Source organism: Stenella coeruleoalba, assembly GCF_951394435.1.
Source record: "Stenella coeruleoalba genome assembly, chromosome: 21".
In the NCBI taxonomy this organism is placed as follows: domain Eukaryota; kingdom Metazoa; phylum Chordata; class Mammalia; order Artiodactyla; family Delphinidae; genus Stenella; species Stenella coeruleoalba.
The window spans coordinates 22,473,211-22,497,105 of NC_137167.1; the positions used below are offsets into that span (position 1 = coordinate 22,473,211).

At 41.4% G+C, this 23,895-nt stretch overlaps 2 protein-coding genes across 19 annotated transcripts in view; one reads left to right on the forward strand and one right to left on the reverse strand.

The window, feature by feature from the left end:
- Positions 1-23,895, reverse strand: part of TLR3 (toll like receptor 3) — a 356,518-nt gene that overhangs the window by 231,187 nt on the left and 101,436 nt on the right. The window lies entirely within an intron of this gene.
- SORBS2 (sorbin and SH3 domain containing 2) overlaps positions 1-23,895 on the forward strand; it is a 206,935-nt gene that overhangs the window by 46,423 nt on the left and 136,617 nt on the right. For 2 of the 18 annotated variants that reach the window (XM_079909161.1, XM_079909155.1), the window contains exon 3: positions 22,714-22,769. The exons of the other annotated variants lie outside the window; for them this stretch is intronic. The gene's annotated coding sequence lies outside the window, so the exon portion shown is untranslated. The remainder of the gene's footprint in view (positions 1-22,713; positions 22,770-23,895) is intronic. 18 annotated transcript variants of the gene reach the window in all.

Below are 23,895 nucleotides of genomic sequence, written 5' to 3' on the forward strand. Positions count from 1 at the left end.
ACCCTCATTCACATTTTTGAAAGCAGCAACATGGCTAATTTATTTTAAGAATTTCAGTTATTTCAAACAAAAATATCTGCATGCAACTAAAAATAGAGAAACTTGGCTTTTAATGCATTACATGTTTTTATTTTTCTGGAAATGTTCATGACCTTAGATTTGTAAAAGGTAGCTGAGCACTTTTCTGACATTTCTTTGCCAGGGATCAGTATTGCCCTAGAAAATGCTGTTTGAAATCACAAAGTGGGTATCTGTATAGATACGTTTTAATTTTTCAGATTATTCCTTCCTCATGTTTGGCTTAACCATGAACGGTAACAAAAGGGAATGAAAGAGAGTAATAAACAATGAGTATTCCAATTCAATGAGTATTATACAAAGTATTAAACAAAGCACTTCCAATTCAATGAATATTATATTCCTGATGTAAGAGTTGAACCCGAGAGCTGGGAAATCCGGGTGATAAATATATGTTGAATAAAGTAGAATCAAAACATTTGTTGGAGTGCCCTAAGCTATCCTTGAGTATATGCCATTTCAATGAGCCGACCTGCAGTGGAAAACAGAAATTTGCTCCATAGGAATATGAAAGTGCTGTGGCATAGTGTTTTATAGAAGTTGAAGATCTAACTTTAAGTGACTGCCGAAGTTGACTTAGAATTTTGATAACAATACAGGATTTTTGCAAAATGTGATAAACTTTGAAATAATTAATACAACAGTAACATAAGACCATGAAAGCAATTACAGAATTATTACTATAGGATATAGATTTATTCTATTGACTTACCATCTGAAATATCATCACCTATCTTTGAATACTTATCTTAGAGCATAACTTCTAAGAGCACTCATGCAAATCACAGCTATATTTTATCAAATTATTCCATTCTTCACATTCCTTAAAAATTGTGAAGGAAAATCTTTCAACCCATAGGAAATTCAACTTTCAGAGAAGACCTAAATAGACATCTCTCCAAAGAAGATATACAGACTGCCAACAAACACATGAAAGAATGCTCAACATCATTAATCATTAGAGAAATGCAAATCAAAACTACAATGAGATATCATCTCACACCACTCAGAATGGCCATCATCAAAAAATCTAGAAACAATAAATGCTGGAGAGGGTGTGGAGAAAAGGGAACCCTCTTGCACTGCTGGTGGGAATGTGAATTGGTACAGCCACTATGGAGAACAATATGGAGGTTCCTTAAAAAACTACAAATAGAACTACCATATGACCCAGCAATCCCACTACTGGGCATATACCCTGAGAAAACCATAATTCAAAAAGAGTCATGTACCAAAATGTTCATTGCAGCTCTATTTACAATAGCCCAGAGATGGAAACAACCTAAGTGTCCATCATCGGATGAATGGGTAAAGAAGATGTGGCACATATATACAATGGAATATTACTCAGCCATAAAAAGAAACGAAATTGAGTTATTTGTAATGAGGTGGATGGACCTAGAGTCTGTCATACAGAGTGAAGTAAGTCAGAAAGAGAAAGACAAATACCGTACGCTAACACATATATATGGAATTTAAGAAAACAAAATGTCATGAAGAACCTAGGGGTAAGACAGGAATAAAGACACAGACCTACTAGAGAATGGACTTGAGGATATGGGGAGGGGAAGGGTAAGCTGTGACAAAGTGAGAGAGTGGCATGGACATATATACACTACCAAATATAAAATAGATAGCTAGTGGGAAGCAGCCGCATAGCACAGGGAGATCAGCTCGGTGCTTTGTGACCACCTAGAGGGGCGAGATAGGGAGGGTGGGAGGGAGGGAGATGCAAGAGGGAAGAGATATGAAAACATATGTATATGTATAACTGATTCACTTTGTTATAAAGCAGAAACTAACACACCATTGTAAAGCAATTATACTCCAATAAAGATGTAAAAAAAAAAAAGAAATTTCTTAGGTCTTCTCTACTTGATTCCTTCACTATTATGAGATATTGTAAATTGTTATAACTATGTTCTCTCTACCCACTGTCATTAAATCTCTCCTATCTTACAGTCATGTAGCTCATCCCTTAGAAAAGGACATCCCCTCTTCCCTTCCAACACACACACACACACACACACACACACACACACACACACACACACCAAACCTTATTCGATTTCTAGATATATCAATGGAAAACCTTACCCTAATTTATGAACCTGATAATGTGTGGTATTGTGAGAATTACTGAGAAAAAAGCAATCAACCCTTTGAGGTTGTTACTTGAAAGGTGCTTTCCTTATATTAGGCAAAAATAGTTTTAACTCATACTTCATATATTTAACCAAGGAACTGTTCTCTCCTCCGGCTTTTGGCATACCAGACTTAGAAAGACTGACCTTCTGATCGCTCTAGATATAGCACCACCATTCACTCACACGGATGCAATTGGAGCACCTTCTAAGAGCAAAGCACTGTTCTGAGTTCTTGGGACACATCAATGAACAACACTGATCAAAATTCCTAACCCAACAAGCTTACAGTCCCATGAAAAGAAACAAACAATAGAAGATAAACATAATAAGTAATTACGTAGCAGATAAGAAAGTAACAGAGTGCTTTTAAAATATAGCAGAGTAAAGAGGGTCTGGAGAATGTGTTGAGGACAGTGCAGCTTAGAATTTTAAATGTTGAGCAAAAAACTTGAAGGTGTGGAGTTATCCATATGGCTCTCTGAGGGAGACATATTCTAGGCAGAAGGAACTGCCCCTGCAAAGACCCCAAGGCAGCCAGGGCTTCCCTATTCGAGGTACAGCAAGGAGGCTGGTCCAGCTGCAGCCGAGAGAGAAGGAGAGTAACTGGAAGATGAGATCAGAGAGGCACTTACACTATAAAAGGCTTACCCTGGCTGCCGTGTTGAGAGGAGTCTGTAAGAAGGGGAGGGTGGGAGCTGGGGGACTAAGTAGGAAGCTAGTGCAATCATCAGGTGAGAGAGGATGATGGCTTCGGACAGGGTGGGGATGGAGGAGGTGACAAGAAGTGACTGGTTCTCCCTGGGTATCTAGATCCCTGGGATATTCCAAGGTTGAGAGGTCAGGAGGAAGAGGAGAAACAAATCAATGAAGCTCTGAGAAGACATATCTGGGGAGATAGGAAGAAAAGCAAGAGGATGCAGTGTGCCGGAAGCCAAGAGAAGAAATTATATCAGAGGAGGGGGAATGATCAAGTAAGACGACAACTGAGACTTGGCTAGTGAATTTCACAATTTGGAGATCATTAGTGACCCTGACAAGAGCAATTTGGTGGAATGGTGTAATTCTGGAAAGTCTTTTGCATGATATTTAAGTTAAAAAACCTGAAGTGCTTTTATTGGTGGTTGATACCTTTTCGATTGATTTAAACTTCCACATTATTTTTACTCCACTTGACCGTAGATTCCAAAGCCACTGCGCCACTTGAGCACATAAATGCCAGTGTTTAATGAAATATGTATATTCAGGTCTGTAAACCAAACCATGCGACTTGGAGTGCTTCCTACAGACGATTCTGACTGATGAGCATTTACATGGACCATGGCAATACCCAAAAGCAAAATGCTTTTATATTTGTAGATTACTTCATTGAACTATATAAAATGGGTATTGATAAATGTATTTACTCCAAAAATGAAGCATAACACAAGCAAATTCATACTGACTTACTGGCAATCTGTGAATTGTTGTTTAGGGCCTGAGAGTTTCTGCATCACCAGTTCTTACTAATTGTATGAAAAATTACATGATATTCTGGTTATCAACCTCTATGTTAACAATCTATAGCAGTTTCCATTTATTACATTCAATCATATCAGTGAACCAACCAATTCGTATAACCTTTGCTTGCAAACAACTCTTATAATAAGAGTAAAATAAGAAAGCCACCATTAGGAAGATCATTTTTAAACACCTAAGCCTGACCTTTACCATCTGGTTGTATAGATCTAACTGGAAGGAAAGCAGATATTTTAAGGATTTGAAATAGCTGAACTAATTTATACTCTTGTCTCTGTAGTTAATACAGTGGTTTAATTTCTAAGGACTCAGAATAATTGTTAATATAGAATTGTGATGTTGGTACAAAGCAAATGACATTAAAGATAAATGCTATTTTCATATCTTTTTTTTTTTTTGCGGTACACGGGCCTCTCACCGCTGTGGCCTCTCCCGTTGCGGAGCACAGGCTCCGGACGCGCAGGCTCAGCAGCCATGGCTCACGGGCCTAGCCGCTCCGCGGCATGTGGGATCTTCCCGGACCGGGGCACGAACCCGTGTCCCCTGCATCGGCAGGTGGACTCTCAACCACTGCACCACCAGGGAAGCCCTATTTTCATATCTTGAAATTATTTTATAAAGACATTGGCTTCTGAATTCTCTTGAATATCAAGTTAACAATGAAAAGGAACATTAACAAAAATCTCTAAAAGTTTATATTTAGTCTAAATATAAAATTAAAGACTAAAATTTGATATGAGGTTTAGTTGTGTGTTTTTCTTACCCAGAAATCAAAATTTGAAAAGCAGTAAGGGTATTTTGTCCTGCTCTGTGTTCTTCACTTAGATGAATTTCCTGTCTCATTTCTGAGGCTAATTATGAAATGACAGCATAATCCATCAGATACTACTCTGTGTCAAATTATGTTTCTTGAAGGGGCTTTGCATACTCTAAATATCTTATGTTGTAATAGAAGTCACTGAAGTCCAGAAAAATGAACTAAACTTGACAATATCTTAAAGTCTTCTAGTAGAAGATCAAGCCCCCTGAGCAGTGCACCTCCTGTTTTTCCATGCAGTTCAATGAGGAAACCATGACAAAAGTAGAGAAATGGAAACCCTCTTCAGGACCCAGCCCTGGGTGTTACCTGTATTACCTATAAGCATATGTAGCAGATAAATTTTTGTCGGCTGACCACATGTAGTTAAAGTTATGCAGGGTTCAGGCCACATTCAACAATGAGTAAGCCCTGAGTTCTTGGATGGCTTAAATAGATATAGATATATGATATATACACACTGATATTTACTTCAGATCTTTTTTCTAACATTCAAAGTTAAATTTGTTCTTTTAATAAATGTAACTGGATATGAGATTGGGATCAGTGAGATGAACAAATAAAAGACTTTTACCCCATGAGGTATGAGGAATGAGAAGCCATTTCCTTCTTTATATATAATTAGAAGGAAAGGTCTCAAAAGAATGAATACGATTGCTCTTAGCCCAAAATTATACTGATGGTGGCTTCTGAACAGAATGATGTTTGCTGAATGATAAGAAGTTCCAAATGAGAACTTTAGCCCTTGTGTTCCAAGTTAATGGATGCTTTAGCCCGCCTTGATAGTCAAATCTGGTTTTTCAAGACTTTGTGCTACTTCCAACTCTATGACAATTTTCATCATAATGTCTCCTCTGATAATGTCTGCCAGTCAAAATATGACTGGATTATTCATGATCTAATATTTATACCAAATTTCAAGTTGTGTATTTTTGACTGGAAAACTGTCTTTCATGTCAGACTCCTCACATTTGTGATATTTCTGGTGCCTACTATTTTCTCATGACTCTTCAAATACTTTCAAGGAGCATCATTTTGATATAGTCTATGAATAGCAGAGTCTATAGTCCCATTCCGGGTGACAGTGACTCTTCCCCATGTTAAGACAAAGATGCAGGGGACACTAATCAAATCTTTCTCATGAACTGGACATGATTGCTATTGGAAGCAAGACTGTCAATCACAGAAGGAAAGGAGCATTATTGCTTAGAAGACCAAGAGGGTGGCCTGGGCATGATAACCGACTAGGTCTGATCCTAACTGACTGCCTGAAACAGAGGCCTCCCACCTCAACCTCACCTCCCACCCTCCACTGACCTGCACGGGATATTTAATCTTCTTGTGTTAAGCCACTAAAATTTAGGGCCTGTCAATTACAGACATCTGCCAACCTTACAGTGCTGATGAAACTATAGAGCTACATAACCCTATAGTATAATATGTCAACATATCCTAATAGATTTTGTGATTATATATGAAGAGATATTCCTCAAGGGAAGTCTTTTTTAAAAGATAGGTGAATAATTTCAGAAACTCAAATGCAGTGGTGCCATGATTTTAAAAGAATTTTTAAAATCATTGATTTTTAAAATCATTAATTTCATTTGAAAATATTTTAGTTACATTTATGTCTTTTGGACAATGCTCATTAAATATTTCTGCCTTCTAAGAGGATAAGAGTTATTCTATCATAAGGAAGAATCCACAAGACATTCATTTTTTTAATTCCCTCAAATGAAACTGTTATCCTTTCTACTTTATCTGAAAGGAGAATTTTTATGAATAATCTTTAAAAACAGACTTGAACCTGTCAAGTTCCAAATCAGTACCCCAATTAAAATTTTTCAGATTAGATTTTTAGAAAGCATACATTACCTTGAACTCCTCAATGTATTAAAATAAACAAAGGAAATCTAAAACTTTCTTATTACGAAGTTGTACATCTTATTGAATCTTTATGCAATTCATAGTTCTCTTGATAATGTGTTCTGTTTTGTTTTTTACCACAACCTATTTTTAGAAAAAGAATTCCAGACAATCCTTCATCATCATTAAATGACTTAGGAAAATGAAGATGTTAGTGCTGGTGTTAAAATGGCCCTAGTTCTATACCCACTCCCCCAAAACCTTTTTTTTGTATTTGTGGGTCGGTGTCCTACAAAATATAGTGGATAAAGAATTAAAATTCATTCATTAGGTCTAATTAGGATCAAATATATATTATGCACCAGTAGCTACACTGAGTGTATTTCCTAGGCTGGAAATTGTTTGTGGCTAATGTGTTGTAGCAACCCATAAAGTACTCATGGCTGTGTTAACTGGTTCTGAGATTGGGTCCCCCTTTGTGGAAGGTCTTTCATCTCAGTAGCTGCTTTCTATAATTTGGCTGGGGTTTCCCCTACTAGTCCAAATGTAGCATGTTAATGCCAATTTAAAAATCAAATATTATGAATAATAGACATGCATTTTTTTGTCTAATAAATATCCATTAATTACCTCAAAAGGGATACAGATTCTTCAGGATATACATTTTTTCATGACTAAATGGGCCAGAATTCATTAGCAGTTTGGAAAGACAAATATAAAATGGGACCAGTAGCTGAGTTTAATTAAGTTGTCACTTCTTTCAATTTCTTCTTTAAGGCTATTTTCCACTCATTGTATCTGAATTCTTTCTGAAAAGGACTAAGTTCAGCATACCATTGCTTTCCATTGGCGTGATTTTGATAGAGTATTTTCAGTTTATTTTTTTAAAAGGGTGATGAAATTGAATATATGCTTTCAAAAGTCTTACAGTAAATGTATATATTAAATTCTAGCCACAATAATAATTGTTGCTTAAATTCATGTTTAGCAAATGCATAATGCTAACGTTTACGACTGTGCAGTACTAATTTGCAGCTAAGTAGAGTCGTTTATTTTTAAGATCGTGTTCTGGTTTTCACTGGGATCCTCTAGAGTAGGTTTCTCGACCTTGGCACTGTGAATATTTGGGGGCAGATAATTCTTTGTTGTGATGGACTCTCCTGTATGCTGTTGGATGTTTAGCAGCATCCCTGCCTTCTAGAAGCCAGTTAGCATCCTCCCCCATCGCCCAGTGTGACAACCAGAAATGTCTCCAGATTGTCCAATATGCCTATGTCAAAATCACCATGGCCTTACAGAATAAAACCGCTGCATTAGATAATAAAATATCCCTACATTTCACCTCCATGTAAAGGTGATTTCACTTGTTTGTAGACACAGACTCTAGTAAAAACCCTTCTCCAAAGCAACTTGGACTTGTCCCAATCATTCCAGTGCCTAAGCTTCTGGGGAATGTCAGGCATCTTTCCTTGGCCTCCTTTCTCTCCGTATTCCTGCTGCTTTTAGATGTCCCAGCCTATTACATGCATGTGTACATGTGGACACACACACTTTGCCGCTGTTGTGGTCAATATGTATCTCCTGCATTCAGAAAGTCTCAGCTATCTTCTGAGGACATCTGGGCAGCTGCCTCTCCTGCCCCTCCCAGCCCTCAATCCAGCCTCCTCAAGCTTGGTCAGAGATTGACTTTGCCTAAGGATGACTATTCTTGCCCCTTTGCCACCTAATTTAGCAAAAGGTCAAAGATGATGGCCGACCTTCTGCTCATCTCACTTTTTCTCAGGCCAGGCCTATCTTGTTTCAGTTTGTTGTTCGTCTTCCTCCTCTCCTGGTTCTCAGCACTAGTTCTTACATCCAGATCGACTGTACTACCTACATTCTTTTCAAATAGTTCCTTTTTGCCCTGCCCTCTATCTCAGTCTTGACTGGAAAGCTCACAGATTCCTCTCTTTTCCAAATTCATATAGCAGTTAGAGCTAATGGCATTCCTTTAAGCAATTTATTTAAGTGCCCATGTGATATAACAATCCATCCATGATGTGTTTGAGCACTGGTTTGCATCCTACATCACGACCTTTTCATGTGGTATGTTTTGTTTCCCCAAACAAGGCTACAAACTTTTTGAGACCATGTTGTAAATTTTTTGCATCCCTTGATGTGCCTTATGTGTTGATATAATGCCTCATATATACTGGGAAAGTGATTGCTATTTGCTCTTGTGATTTGAATTTTAACACCCGTGTAAGGTCAAGGAGAAGAGAGAGAAATGCTATCAAAAGGAAAAAAAAGAGAGAGAGAAAAAGAAGTTAAGCGCTCCTAAGTAGCTTATAGTTTACCCCCAAGTTTCAAAATATAAATAAAAACCAAAAGACAAAGTTAGGGGCCACGCTTTCTCATTCAAGTTCTCTATCACTCTTTAGCACTACTCACTCCATGAAGAGGGAGCATTTCATTCTCAAATGAGTGACTCAGGAAATGTTGGTGAAAGTGGGGCTTGTTTGTTACTTTGGAATTAGTTCATTTATTTTCTACATGGTACAAAATGACTATGCAAAGAGTGCACCAACTTTATCAGTAAACTCCAATAAAGATCAAATGTTGGGGCCTCCACGGCAGCCCCTGGTCCACTCTGCAGCTTTCGATTGTGCCGTATGATTGGGACAGTGTGCGCTGGTCATCTTAGCTATTAGGTTATGACAGGTAATATGCTGCTTTTGAATTTTCGGGATCCTTTTCAAATATATGATTCGATCCTGAGTGCAGATGTGCTCTATGTTCTTGATATTTTCCAGTGGGAAAGAGACAGTATTGCTGGGATGATGGGGAAATTTAAACCCACAGTTTGATGGTGATGAAATGAAGCTGGATTTTATAAGTTGTACATATTTGATATACACAGTTGACACTTAGAGTGATACTTTGTATCATGCTTTTCATTTACACATGAGGGAGAGCTTCAGAAGAGTTAAACTTTCTGAAAGTCCCAAGGCTAGTGAGTGGCAGAGCAGGGACTCTAACCTGGGTTTGTGTGACACTCCAGCATCGAGATTGGTCCTCTGCGACAGGGAATCTCTCAATAGTATGGTGGTAGGATTAAAGGGAGGTATTTGCAAGTAGCCGTATAAGTGGTTACATTTGAACAGTTTACTAGTTCCCCATTGAATACACTTAGCACCTAGCCCAACCAGTGTTTGTAGACAGAAAAGGAAGCCATAGCACCCAGTTGGGGCAGCAGGTGAGCAACAATCGCCCCAAAATAGCTTCTCATTTTTTGTTTATAAGGAGCCTAATGGGTATACTCTGGGTAGATATGGAGTTTCTTTTTTGGGTTGCATCAAAGGTTTTGATCTCCATTTCTGTATTTGTTTTGTCTACACGGGCAACAGGAAGTCTTCCATTAGATCTGTAAACTCCTGGCAAACGAGTCCACTCAGGCCCATCCTGCTTTTGCCTCGGCAACATCTCCAAAATTATTTCCTTATATTTTAATGCATATGTTAACTAACTTATCTTTCCAGTTTCTGCCCTTCCTGAAATTCATCTGGTCTAAAAGTCCATTCACCCTAAGGTTACACAACTTCACACGTTTGTCTCTGTAATTCTGACCCAGAATGGCGAGGAATCAGAGGTCCATGTGATTAATTCATTGGTATATAATTAGCTCTGATATCCAATCCCATCAAGATTTCAGATTGAAAACAAAATGTCTTTTTTCTTCTTTCTTGTTGTTGCTTAATACAACGTGAGGGCTCTGTTTCTGTCTCCCTCAAGGCTGACTCTCGGTGGGGTATCAACAAGGCAGGAAGCTCAGAGCAATTAAATCTCCTCTGTTCCCAGAGGTGGCTCAGAGCAGGGGCAATTCCTGGGAGCCCTTTGCTCTTGGCAACATCATGCCGTCTTGCCTCCTGGCTGTGGCGCTAGGGTCACTCCCATAATGCACTGTTTCAGTGTTCCTCTCAGCACCACCACCAGAGGTTGATTAATGGCAGTGGTGGCTGATCCCTGCTGGTGACTGTAGAATTCCATGGCTTTATCAAGGATCAGTTTTATTTAAAAAGTCTTGCTCAAAGTTTCCTAAATATGCATTTTTTTTAAAGCCATAACCACAGCAAGCAGAGCCGTATTTCTAAACATCTTTTTGGTCTTTGCTCCCCTCTGAGAAAAGAACATCTTAGCTTGGAATTCTCTCTCATTCTTCCTCAGGTTCTCTTCCAAGAAATGAGGGCTCCACCCCTCATTTCTTCAGGTGGAAAGGTGCTGCTTCTTGCAGTAGGGCACAGGAGCTCATCAATAAATTAGGCTCCAGAAACAGCCCAGGGAAATCCTATAGTTGCCAAAGGTAAAAGGTGAACCAGCTCTAATAATAAGCCAGGTTTGCCTCTCATTTTTCAGTATGTTACTTGGATTACAAAAAACTGATGAATCAATTCACTAACAAGATCTAATAGGATCAGAAAATTACTTTGAGGTGGTGAACAAATCGACTTTATGCTTCAAATGTCACTAATATCAAAACTGCGGATACAAAATCCGTGATAAGTCTCTCCCACCCGTTATTAGCTCCTTAAAGTTGCCCCTGGGGCCCTGCCTTGATAGCCTGGACTGGCTGTGGAGGGCGCTCTTGCTTTAGTGTGCAGGGAGACTGTACCAGTCCTTAAGCGGTTTCAGCGCCCTGCTGCCCATCTCACTTTACTTCAAACCCCAGAAGCAAACGTCAATACAGAAGGGTAATATTGATGAATGCTAAACTCCGAAAATATGTTCAAGAACAAATTGTTAGCATGATTAAAAATCAAAGCCAGCATGATTAAAAATCAAAGCCAGCATGATTAAAAAGAGCTTCCCTGAATGACTAAGCGGCCTCGGGTGGGATTCGTGAAGGATTTGTATGAGGTCCTGAAAACCTAGCCAGTCATTCCCAGTATCCCTGCTTCACACCCTGAGGCCCTGGGCCACAGTTCACTTCGTTGGAGCCCAGTCATCACTGAGGAGGCCAAGGCCACATGCTTGGATGTTGTGTAATTTCCCAGTTCCACAGTGTCACCAAGAGCAGCCCTCTCTACCGCAGAGTGGACCGCCCAGAACTCACAAAATGTGCCTCGAAGAGAAGAAAACTTTGTTACCAGCTCTTACAACATCTTAGACCAAACTGGGGAGAAAGGCAAGGATCCCTGGTCCAGGAGGTGGCAGAGACCACAACTTTCCCCCTTCAGGCATGGAGCAGTGTATGCTAGGAGAGGACAGGGGAAAGCCATTGCCCTGATCACCTGAGTCTAACTCACTGTCTGGGGCCCAGGTAGGGACCAGCAAGGGACCAGCAATGGCACAGTCTGGTACCTCTGGCTGTCCCTGAGAGAGGACAGAATGCTCTGTCTTCTACGGGGCTCTTACTGAACACACTGCCCATTAACTACCACCCTCCAGGCCTTTCCTATCAGATAGATCATCGAAAGCCTGTTTGAGCTCACATCCAAACACATGCGATAAATTCACATTACTGCAACACAAAAAGGTGCATCCCTTCCTTCTAGCTTAAAGCCTACAGGCTGCAACTAGTTTAGGAGACAGTCTGGTTGATGAGGAAAGAAAATCTCCCCACGCAGGAATATTTTACCAGGCATTCCTAACCGTACATCAATCCAGGATGAACTTAGCTTGTCATAGCTTGTCACAGTTTGTCCCAGCCTGTAACCACAGCTTCCATTCCCACTTAAGCAACTCGAATCAGGTAAAAGAGGCCATGTGGATCCATCACAGTTCTGAAAAACATCCCTAAAAACATGCCTGATGGTGATGTCAGTGGAGGACTTTTCAGAAACAACTAAATGTGTTTGAATTATGTCACTAGGGAATCATCTTTCTATAACTTTTCAAGCCACTTAAGTGTAGAGAAAACATTCTCTCCTGTAAATCTTACCTAAAAGTGACCCTGATGAAAAGTCACTTGCTGTTCTTCCCCGAGTGTCTGTCATTTTGTTATTCCTTCTGTGATTCCTCCCTCTGCTGCCTTTCCCATAGTTTATAATGTAGGAAGATAGACTTGAGGTTTTTCTGATGAGTGGAGAGAACTAAAAATATGATCTGGAAGACTTATTTGTGACAGCTGGGGCTGCCCCACTTTTCAGGAAGGCCAAAGCGGCAGTCAGAGTCATGGCCAGGGGATAGAAACCAAAGAGATGGATGAAACAGGTTTTCATCATAGGCACTCTTGAGGCACCTGAGCTGGTGTCTTCAAACCGTGTGTGGGTGCTGGGGGCAGTCTATGCCTAAAAATAAAACATACATCTGAAGAGAACCGAAAAGAGAAACGCCATCTGTCTGATGCTACTTTGTTTTTTACCTGTGAAAATAATATTTAAATTCTCCTCAAGTATTAAGCTGGTTTTCTACTAAATATATCAGAGTACACTCTAGATAGGGTAAGACACTGATTGACTGATACAAGAAACTGGACTCCATACCCACCAAGTGTTCTTGGGGATCCTGGAAAAAAGGCTGCCTGGAACTACTAGGTTTCCAAATCCTACAGGAATACAGTAACTTACACGATGGGGTATACTCTTTGGAAACCACCTGCACTGACATGATCATAGTGTCACTGTATAGTTACGATAGTATCCAGCCACGTGAACCTATAGGAAGCAAAAGTGGGAGACAGAAAAACAAAAAAATAAAAAGGAGAGGAGGAAGAGAGGAAGAGGAAGAAGAATTAGGAGGTGGAAGAGAAATACCACAAATAATACAAAGAATCTTAAGTTTGCCTTGTCTGACCACCCATTTGATACCTGAACCCTCTCTAACATGGAACTTGTGGGAGTGGGAGAGGGCAAGGCAAGGAAACTGAGTAGATTATGAAGTAAAGAAACAGAGTTCTCAGCTACTGGGGGTACATACTGAAAGGAGGCAATAAATCATTGCATATCACACTTTTTAGATATATGTCTTCACTTCATCCTCAGGCCTGAAGGACGATGTGGAAGCAACAATTACAAGACTCACAGTCCTGGTCTTCAGCATCCTAGGTAGCAGGCAGGGAGCAAGGTGAGCAGCCTTCGCAAAATTAGCAGTGATATCAGGAATCCAGTGGGTACATGAGACAGAGTGAGTTCAACACTCTAGGTTTTCACGCTGTGCCGAAATTAAGGGAGGTCAAATGACTTATCGAAAATTTCCGCTAAGCAGCAGATTGTGAAACAAGCCTGCTCACCAGGATGCTACGAAAAAGCAATAATAAATGAAAGTGATTGTAAAAATCTGGTTAAGATACACTTTAAAAAGAAAGTGTATCTAATAAACAGTAACAGTACAAAACCTCAGTCTTACCCACCGTATGATCTTGAGATCTGAGGTTCAGATCTAGGGTGCAATTTTGTAGATGGGTGTAAAAGAGATCCCTCCTCAGAAAAATGCAGCTGGTACCAACTATGCCCAGAGGGCTCATGGCTACTTGTTGCCATGCTGCCCACGGCCCTTTAGAGTTAAGGGGGCACCAACACATGCTGCAGGCTAGGCGGCTGGGTGCGGGGTCATATGGTGTGTGCACAGGTAGGGGCTTTATAAATACAAGTTCCCAGCTGTGTAACACCCTATCCCATAGCACAGCTTACGGATTAGGAAACACTCAGAATCTACTTAATGCCGGATTCATGAATGCCTTTAGTGAACATTCCTCTTTCCTGACTTCCCTATATCTTCTCTCCTTTTTACTATAGCAGATATATCTCTATTTCCGATTTTAAACCTTTGCTAAAAAGTTTGTTATTATCGTAATAGCTAACAACTGTTGAGTATTTTCTGTGTCAAAGACACTATGGTGAGCTGTTTTGGTGGGTTATCTTATACAACCCGGGAAGTAAATTGCACTGGGATATAAACTCCATGAGGGCACGGACGCTGTTCTAGAGTCTTCTGGATTCCTTTTGCCTGGGGGGTAGTAGGTACTCAATACATCTTCACTGAAGGAATGAACAAATGGATGAGTGAGTGAAAGAGCAGACTATAAAGCAGGTACTATTATTATTCCCATTTTGCGACGTGCAAAGTTAAGTGGCCAATCGATGGGGAGAACAAGATACAAAGCCAGGCAGTCTGTCTCCACAGACAGTCTTCCTGATGTGTACTGGCACCACCTTTACATCAGGTGGGTTTTGTTTTATTTTTATTCACTGCTTGCTTTAGGAATTGAGTTGCCCTAAAATGCCAGCTGGCAGGCTTGAAAGATAAGATTCTCAAGGGTTGCTTGAATCCCACACCCAAACTCTTGGAGCCAGGGCTGGCCCCCAAGAACTAGAAATTGTTTTCTTCCCCAAGAATGAGCAGAATAAAGAAGCCAGTGGGGCAAGTTAAATCAGAAAGAATGCAAGGGGGCTGGGATACCAATTTCCGAGAAAGGCAAGGGGGGGCATCTGGAAGGCCGCCAACGTTGGAGGGACTAGAGACTGCATCAGACTGGAGCGGTTCTTCAAGGCAGGAGATAAGACGAGCCGGTACAGACCACAGCGCAGGGAGGACTGGGTGGGGTGGGAGGTGGTGAGCATCTTAATAATCACCTCGAAAATCAAGCATTCAAGTTTGCTCTTGTATGCTGGCCACTGTATGATTTGTGGCTGGCTTAGTCCAACGTAAAGGACCAGAAATAAAGCAGATAACAAAAACAAAAATGTATTTTTAGTTTGCTTTGTGTAGCATCTAGTGCAGTGTCCAATCAGGGCCACAAAAGCAAGGGTGCATAATGAAGGTAAGAAGCGGGGTGGGTCTCAGGTGCGAGCCTGGTTCTAAAGCAGTGACAGGACTGGAGAAATGAAAGGTATTTTTCATGCTTTTCTCTCTATTTCTCACTCTGCCTTTTTCCTTGTTGACTCCTCTTGTTCTCTCTTAAATAATGTTAAAGTTTTCAGACCACGTTTCTCTTTCATGTCTTATACTCATAGACCTTGTCATATTCAGGCAAGGCACAGACCACAGGTCCTAATTTGGCAATTTTTAGTTAGACTTTCTCTACACATTTTTGGGTTCCATTTCTGTGCCACGGGACCAGTACATGACCAGTACTTGCAGTGAGAACTGGTCTGAGGTGCTTCTTTTGCATTTCTGGCCTCTCAGCATCACTCCATGCTGCAGCGCAGATGAGTTGACCTTCAGGACTTTATTTCACTGACTTCCAGCTTTCCTTATGCCAAAGCCACAGATCATTCTTGTGTTTGAAAGTACCTTTTTGCAAAAGCAAAGAGGAAAACCCAAGCACCATAAATAACTTGGCCCGCACACCCCACAGTGATATTCCATAGGTTGAAGTTTCTGTGCCCGTTGACTCCTTGCAGGGGCGCCTATGCTTATAGCTCTCTGTTGTTTATGTAAATGAAGCAGGCGCTGCCATGCCCACAACGCTGATGCCCTGATGAGTACCCTGTGCACGTGCGTCTGCTGACCAGCACAGGCAAAGTCCAAGTTCGATGTATAGGCAAGACCGACACTGTGCTCTGCTCGTCCTGCAGAAGCCACACACAGCAGACTTGTATTTCTGTCAAGGGCTCCGGTTTTCCATCATCTATTTTTTATAGCACTGATACTAAACCAACTGCAGCAAATGAAGGGTATTCTTTCTGGCTTGGGTGCATCACCATGCTGATTTGCCGTTCCTAAGAAGCAGGCTCGCTGAGTTGGGTTTTATCCTTTACCATGGGAGACCTAGTTCAACAAAACGTAAGTGTTTTGAGATGGCTGATTTTTTCAAAATGTAAATAACGAATTCCTCATGCATGAGGGGAAATGGCCATGTGATAAGATGGAATAGGGATGGAAATTTTATTTGGTACAGTTGGTGGCAGGATGACGGTGGATTTGAAGACGAGCGAAATAAATTGCTGCATCCTCCAGTTTCTCAGTATATCATTAACCTCTGAGGGAATCTTAGTTTATTCTGAAGCAGCTTTGTGATTTTCAGAATCATATTGTCATGTGCTCTCTCTTAAATGTTTGCATATCCTCATCTTTATATGGTCTCCAAATAGAATAAGCTTGCATTTTTAGACTTTAAAAAGAGTGATAAAGATTTGCAAACAAGGAAATTTAGAGAGAACCATTTACAAAGGACCATAAAGCCCCTCCCCCATACCAAACACTCTCAAACACCCTCACACACTAACAAACACAAAGAGATTTTAAAAATTAACTAGCTAACTAGCAATAACATTACATATCAACCTAGAATGCTTTTTGCTTACAGTAGATTTATGCAGAATAATTCGTTAAATGTCAGTAACAAATGACCATATTTGTTGCCCAATGTTAAGCTTTAAATCTGTAGTGTATTTCATCAGGTCGTTTGTGGTTTTATGAAAGCTAATGTTCTTTATTTCTCTATGAATATTTATCACATTTCAGGTATATAGCTATTATTGCTTTTTCAAGCTTGTTTTTACTTTGTCCTATATTCTCAACTCTAACACTATTCAACTTTTTGACTTTGTGAATGTAACTACCATTCTCAGCTGATAAAAAAGAAAATACCAAACTAAGCCATGTGAATTGCTATTTTTCAGTGTTCCTGTGTGTCTGTGCTTTACCTAACAGCAAGATCAATAGGACACCAGGAATGGAAACAAGTCAGCTCTGGGCTGCATTATTCACCTTCTATTAAACTTGACAGCTAATTTGCAAGTTCGCACTTTTTTAATGCTAGAGTTCTTGAAACCCTGACAGCTGAACCCTTCTAACTCCAGCTAAGTATGAAAATAGAGAATGGAACCCAGAGGGTGCCCTTGCATTGGTATCGTTTCCGAGGTATTATTTTGGTCAAAGACAGAAATTAATTCATGTTTACTGTTTTCTGGTAAAAGGGAATAGTATGAGGGCAGTGAGAGAAAAAGTACAATTGGAAGTGTTATAAAACAAGCCTGAACATTCCACTGAGGGTCACAAAAAGAATTAAAAGACCAAAAATTTAATCAAAATTAATTTAACAAAATCAAGTTAAGTAAGGATCTTTCCTTAGACCCACTGATGGAATGTTTCAAATGCTTTTTCTATACAAAGAGACATTTAATCTGATAGAGCAAGTGGCATTTTTAAACCCCAGAAAAACTATTTATTCTTAGAAAAGAAGAAATCTTGGACATGTAGCCAGATATGGGAAAAAAATATTTAAGGGGGGACATTTTTTGGCAGGAAAGAGAAAGAAAATAGTTTTTTTTTTTCCTGAAACACTTGGCAAAGCAGAAAGCTTAAAAATATTTCCCAGCTTGACCAGTTGCAAAACCGCACAGCGTGTTTTGCCTTTCTGTTAGGGAAGAAGGAAAATCCTCGTCTGCAATGGGTTTATGAGTCCCATCACTTCCCATCCCCTGACGGGGATTAGTTCCATTAAGTCCACTCCTGTTGGAATGCCTAAGCTGTCATCTGCCCTGACCCCACATGAGACACACGGCATTCTGAGAAAGAAGTTAAAGCAGCCAGTTTCTCAGAAAATATCGGAATGACCTTCAGAGGTTAACAGCACAGTCATTTACACAAAAATTGCTTCCAATGTGGATCATGTGTTCTTCCAGGGTCGGCGGAGAATCTGTGTCTGCTAAAAGCTGCACACAAACAAGCTGCTCTGATTGGATTAGAAGCGTAGGCAGATGCTGGAGAAGAAGGCATGGAAATCACAAAAAATGTGCTATTACCATTCCTTCTTAACGCCATAGCTTTTCTCTCTCCAATGCTTTTTGTCCCCTAGTGTGTTGTATTCCCTAAAGCAGTTTCATTGAGATGATTAAGCAACTAGAAAATGATCTCTTCTAAACTAGTAAGCCCTTGTGCTCTTTTGGTCTCGTATTTAAAGTCAACAAAGAGTGTTTCTATCTGCTGACTAGAGAGTGGAAATGTTTGTTTATTGAAAGGAAACTTCGCAGTATTTTTTTTTTTTTCCATTTTACCTCTGAGTTCAACAAGAGGTCTGGGTCTTTAGGCAGCAGACAGAACCTGATTTTGTGGAGATTTGGCTTTATCTGTGGGAAAGTCCTTTCATTCCTCCCACGATGTAAAACGTAAATCCTCATAAAGATGCCTTACTTTCTCCGATGCTGGGAAGATACCATATGTACCTCACCTTCCCACCCAAGCTTCAGAATCAGAACCTTCAAACTGTCAAGGGTCTTATGGAGTCTCTCTTTTTTTTTTCTTTTTGTGCGGTACACGGGCCTCTCACTGTTGTGGCCTCTCCCGTTGCGGAGCACAGGCTCCGGACGCGCAGGCTCAGCGGCCATGGCTCACGGGCCCAGCCGCTCCGCGGCACGTGGGACCTTCCCGGACCGGGGCACGAACCCGTGTCCCCTGCATCGGCAGGCGGACTCCCAACCACTGCGCCACCAGGGGAGCCCCTCTTATAGAGTCTTTGAGAAGACATAGTTTTAAGTTTTTTCTTATTTTTTATTCTTCAACGATAGAGTTCACCTCCATTCTCCCTCCCTTAACTTTAAAACAGAAAACAAGAAAAACACAACCTCGTTTCTTTTGAATTGCACCTTATTGTCAGCACAGATCTCCCTAAACAGTACAGCCATTCTAGGGGAGGCGCAGGTTCTAAAGGAGCAAAGTCTTGACGCTGATCGCGCTGATTGCGGGAAGGGAGACCCGGCTGCTGGATGGTCCCCCGGGCCCTCCACCTCCTCTCTCCTCCGGTCCTGGGTGGGTGGGTGTCAGCCGCTACTGCCCTTCCTACCAAACTTCTTTAAGGCCCAAACCTGGGACTTGAAAGCAGTGGAAATTCTAGGTATAAATGCCAAGTCAAAACAATCATTGGAAAATGAACCTCTCCTTCTCTTTCGCCCTGAAAAACAGTGAAAGAAGCAGTGCTTTGAAAGCCCTTAAATAATTGCCGAAAAGGGAGAAACCGTGGGCAATCTCAATAGCAACGAATGCTGCCAGTTCTTAGCCTGGTTACTATCCTTTAGTAAATAAGGTGAGAAGCTCAGACTCATGAAGGTTGCGAAGAGCGACCCAGGACTCAGATGCTTTTACTATGCTTTACTCGACTTGTAACTTGAAGTAAAAATGTTAGCGATGGGAGCAAAGGGAGAAATTACAGTATTGCTAGGTAAGCATGTACTGTTAGGTAAAACAGATGAGGATTTGGGGAACCCTCCAGTTTACCTCAGTATGGGCTCTCAGTTCCCGATTCCAAGTCACTGCTGAGAGTGGGTCACTGTGTGGATGACCCATCTCTGAATGAACAGCTCTTGAGCCCGGTCCTGGAGGACCCTTGGGTTGAGCGGGTTGTGTCAGAATGGCCCTGTTATTATCAGAAACAACTGGAAAACTCATGGGGGCTGAGAGTCACCCACAGTACAAATCCTGTGCTGTGACCAGTCAGCCTTGGCTCCTTTGCAAAAGGCGTTTTGTCTGAAGCCTCATTTTCAGAGTTTGTGTTAAAGCAAACAGAACCAAGTGCTGTGGTCACTGAATGTCATTAGCTTCAACCTCCCCTTAAAGCTCACCCTCCCTTCCTATTTCTCCCGAGTCCCAGGTCTGCTCCATGACCTCCAGAATACCCAGTTCCTTCATGTACAGACTTCCATATAATTTGACCTTAATAGTCCCAGGGCACTCGCAGACAAGGGTAGACTTTTGTAGGGGAGGAACAATAATTTGCCCTCTATCCTTCTGAGTTCTTAGCTAAGACTCCTATAATAAAAGACAGATAAACAAGAGAAAAACAAACAGAAGTTTATTAACATGTATACCTCATACATGTGGGAGATACACAGGGAAAGATGAGAAACTCTCCAAGGTGGCTTAGAATTCAGGCTTAAATGCCATCTTCACAGGGAAAGGGGAGGGGGGATGTGGGCCTCTGAGGGGACGGTAAATGATATTTAGGACGATGAATGGACCCTTAGAAGAATAGACAGGAGGTGTGATAGTTTGTGACAACATGTGTCTGGGTGTGGTGTTGACTTCTAGTCTCCTCTCCGGTGAGAAGAGTCCCACTTTCCTGGTTGATGAAACTCTCAGAGGGGATCTGTGACCATTGAGTTCCTTTTGGAGGATCTGTCTTTAGGCAGATAAGGGAGTTCAGAGAAAGCCTCTCCCTGCATTTGCTGTTTTTCAAGTGCCTACAGCTCAAAATAATGAATATACCAAAGCAGCATATCTTGGGGTAGTATATTCTGCTAGTGTTCACTTTTGAATGAAAACACCAATATGCTACTTCTCTGCCTTAGATGCAAAGCATACTTTTCCTTTTAGTTTCATACAAACCCAGACTTGCACTACAGCAGCTGCATGAAGGTTAGTGATTGGTGAGGCTGACACAACTACAAAGTTTATTGAGATGGCTCTTGATCGACTCAGTATCCAAGCTCTCAAGAAGCCATGATGAGCAAACCCTTTGCGACCGTTATGATGGGGCAGTTTTAATGCAGCCGTAGCAGAGTACATCTGAGCCCTGCCTGTGTGGGAGACACAGCCCCACCCCTCCCCGGCCTGGACCTGGGTAACTGGGCACCTGTCAATGGCCCTACCATTGGGGGGCGGGGATATAGTAACTTTTCCTAAGTTACTATAACGTTTGGAAAAGAGCTTGACACACGTGTTGGCTGCGATAGATACTATAATTGTGTTGCTGGGAACTCAGCAACATTAGTATTGTATTAAAAATCAAATTCTAAATATTTTCTGAGATATTTGTTCATTGCAACTGTTAAATAATCTGAACTTCAAGGCACGTGCACAAAACTTTAGTTTTCTGCAGGTAAACCATTTATTTTGATCCATGATAGATGAAGGGGACAAAATTACACACACACACACACACTCAAATACTTTAAAGATATAGTCCAGGAATGGTGATTTAACTAAAGTTTAACATAGAAGCAGATGCATTTTTAATGAAGTTTCACCAGATATTATTTATAAACAGGTAGTTTAAACAGAATGAAGACTTGGAGAGATTTGGGGGGAGGGTTGCGTGCGCGTGTGTGTGTGTGTGTGTGTGCGCGCGTGCTGTTTGCCTTTTTCCCTTGTCAGAATGGTTCCATTTAGGAAACAAGCTTTCTTCCCAAATTTGCAGATGTCTGCAAATAGTATTCTGCCCAGAAGGGAAAAAATAGCTTACTATGATTCATTTGAAGCAAATCTCTTAGAATGTCAAAAGGGAGTACTTATTGCTGTGAGAAGATTGATTTATCTGCAGAAACAGGTATTGCTTCTCACCCTAAAATCAAGGCCTTCCCTTGAAACAGGTTGACTAGGCAATGCCTCCTGACAAGATCTGAGGCCCCCTGACAAGTCCTCACTAGCCCCCAAGTAGCTCCCCACATCCCATGACCCTTGCTTCCTGGCTGGTCTGAAATTCCTGCCCACAGGATCAATCCTATGTTTCAAAAATACAGATAGCTTGCTTAAAATAGAATTTACCTGAGAGAGGAGAGTGTGTTCAACTTCTGTTAGCACCTCTTAGAGCCTTAAATGGTCAGATGAGCTACTGCACCCCTTCAAGGTATAGAGAGCAGTCCCCGAGAGGTGATTTTCAATTTGTGAAAAGCATCTGGGCAATGGAAATTTGAATTGTAGAGAAAGAAAGGATCAACAGCTGGTGAAACATCGAGGAAAGATCCTTTGAGGAGGGGTACCTAATGGGGTCTCCTTGCAGGATGAGTTGGCTGTGGGTAGAGAGAAGATAGAGCATGCAGTGGGCGCAGAGGGAGAACACTCCAGAGAGCTGACTGGATCCTGCAGAAATGAGGTTGCCTCACTCTTACCCTTTATATCTCCCACCTCCCCTATCTCCACATAGATTTGGGAAGGACTAGAAAAGCAAAGAGGAGATGGGAATGGTGGGTATAAAATATACTAACACTATAGTCTTTGCTATTCTGCCTACTTCCATTCTATTAAAACGCTCATCAGTGGTAATGAAGCTTTGTAAGAGAAAGTTTGTTTTAAACAAAAGGGGCAAGGAAAGTGAAGATAAATCAGCAAAACAAATCAGGGCTTCCAAAGTCACACTGCCTGCTCCAGCCCCACCTGAGACCCACCCTGGGTAAAAAAAAGCCCCATCTACCCTATTCTATGTAATTCTGGTGGCGAACTGTGGTATGTAACAAACTAAAACTAACGACAAGTATTTGCACAGTTTCTTTTTTGCAGCTGTTTCTTGAGAAGAAGGTATCAAACTTGGTCAAGAAGAAAGTGTATATACAATGATAAAGTGAAGTTTTCCTGAGTTTGATTTCATTGCTATTTTGGTTGTTTCGTGATCGTGGAGCCGATCCCACCCACCTATTTACTGTAACGTTTCTTTTCTAGAGCCAGAATAGGACAGACTCATATACCATTCTGATCTGGGTGCATTTCTTCAGAAGGTATGCTGTACTCACGGGGAACGGCGGCTGCCTGGGCTTGGGGCTGACAAGGCCAGGAGGAAATCTGTGCATGTATTTTAACAAAAAGATTTACCAGGGAAGTTAAGGAAATAAAATGATGGGTACCAAAGAATATGAGGCTACTCTGACCTCTCCTTGCCATTCATTCCTATCATGTCCCAGCAGAATTCTGTTGAGATTCTGCAGAGACACCTTTGATTTAAGCTGATTGATGTACAGGCCAGTGGGGAAATGAGAGGAAGTGAGACGGGGAGGCCAGAGCGATGGTTTTGGAATTCTTGACTCTGCCTTATTTCACGGTGGAATATTGTGCTGGGGGTCTTAGGAATACTGTGAGGAATCTATAACCAGGCCCCATCCTTGTCCTAAAACTCCTCCCATCTTGCTCTTCTCAGTTACAGCCACGCCCATGTGGTCCCTACTCGTTATAGTGATTGGATGTCTCTTGCTCACTGACACTTCATGGAGCACAGGGAATGCTCTGATCGCCACAGGCATCCCTGATGGCAGGACTTCTAAGGCCCTCCAAGCCACCTACTTACGTTGAATTTTCCCTGGTGCAACTGGGCTCCAATGGTGGCCCCACTTCCGGATGTCCCTGCCTGCCTCTTCAGTCTAGTTAGGTTGCTTCACCTGCCGATGCCCAGGCATGCCGGCTCTCTCTGTTTCTGACACCACCCTGGCCAAATGCTGTCTGGATTTGGTTCTACCATATGGTGTTCATCTAACTCATCATGGAGGAATCTACCCAAATCTATCCCCTGAAAAGGGCGAACTTAAGTAGTTCCTTTACCCCTTTCAGACAAATTGTTGCAGCCTTGAATTGCAAAAGAAGAGATGCCTAAAGGATATATCCTAGGCACTGTATTTGTTTCCTAGGGCTGCCATAACAAAGTGCAACAAACTGAGTGGCTTAACACTAAAGAAATACCTTGTCTCACAGTTTTGAAGGCTAGAAGTCCAAAATCAAGGTGTCAGTGGGGTCGTGCTGCCCCTAAAGGCTCTAGGGAAGAGCGCTTCGTGACCTTTTCCTTGCTGCTGGTGGTTGCCAGAAACCCTTGGCATCCCTTGGCCGATGGCAGCATCATTCCCATCTCTGCTTTTA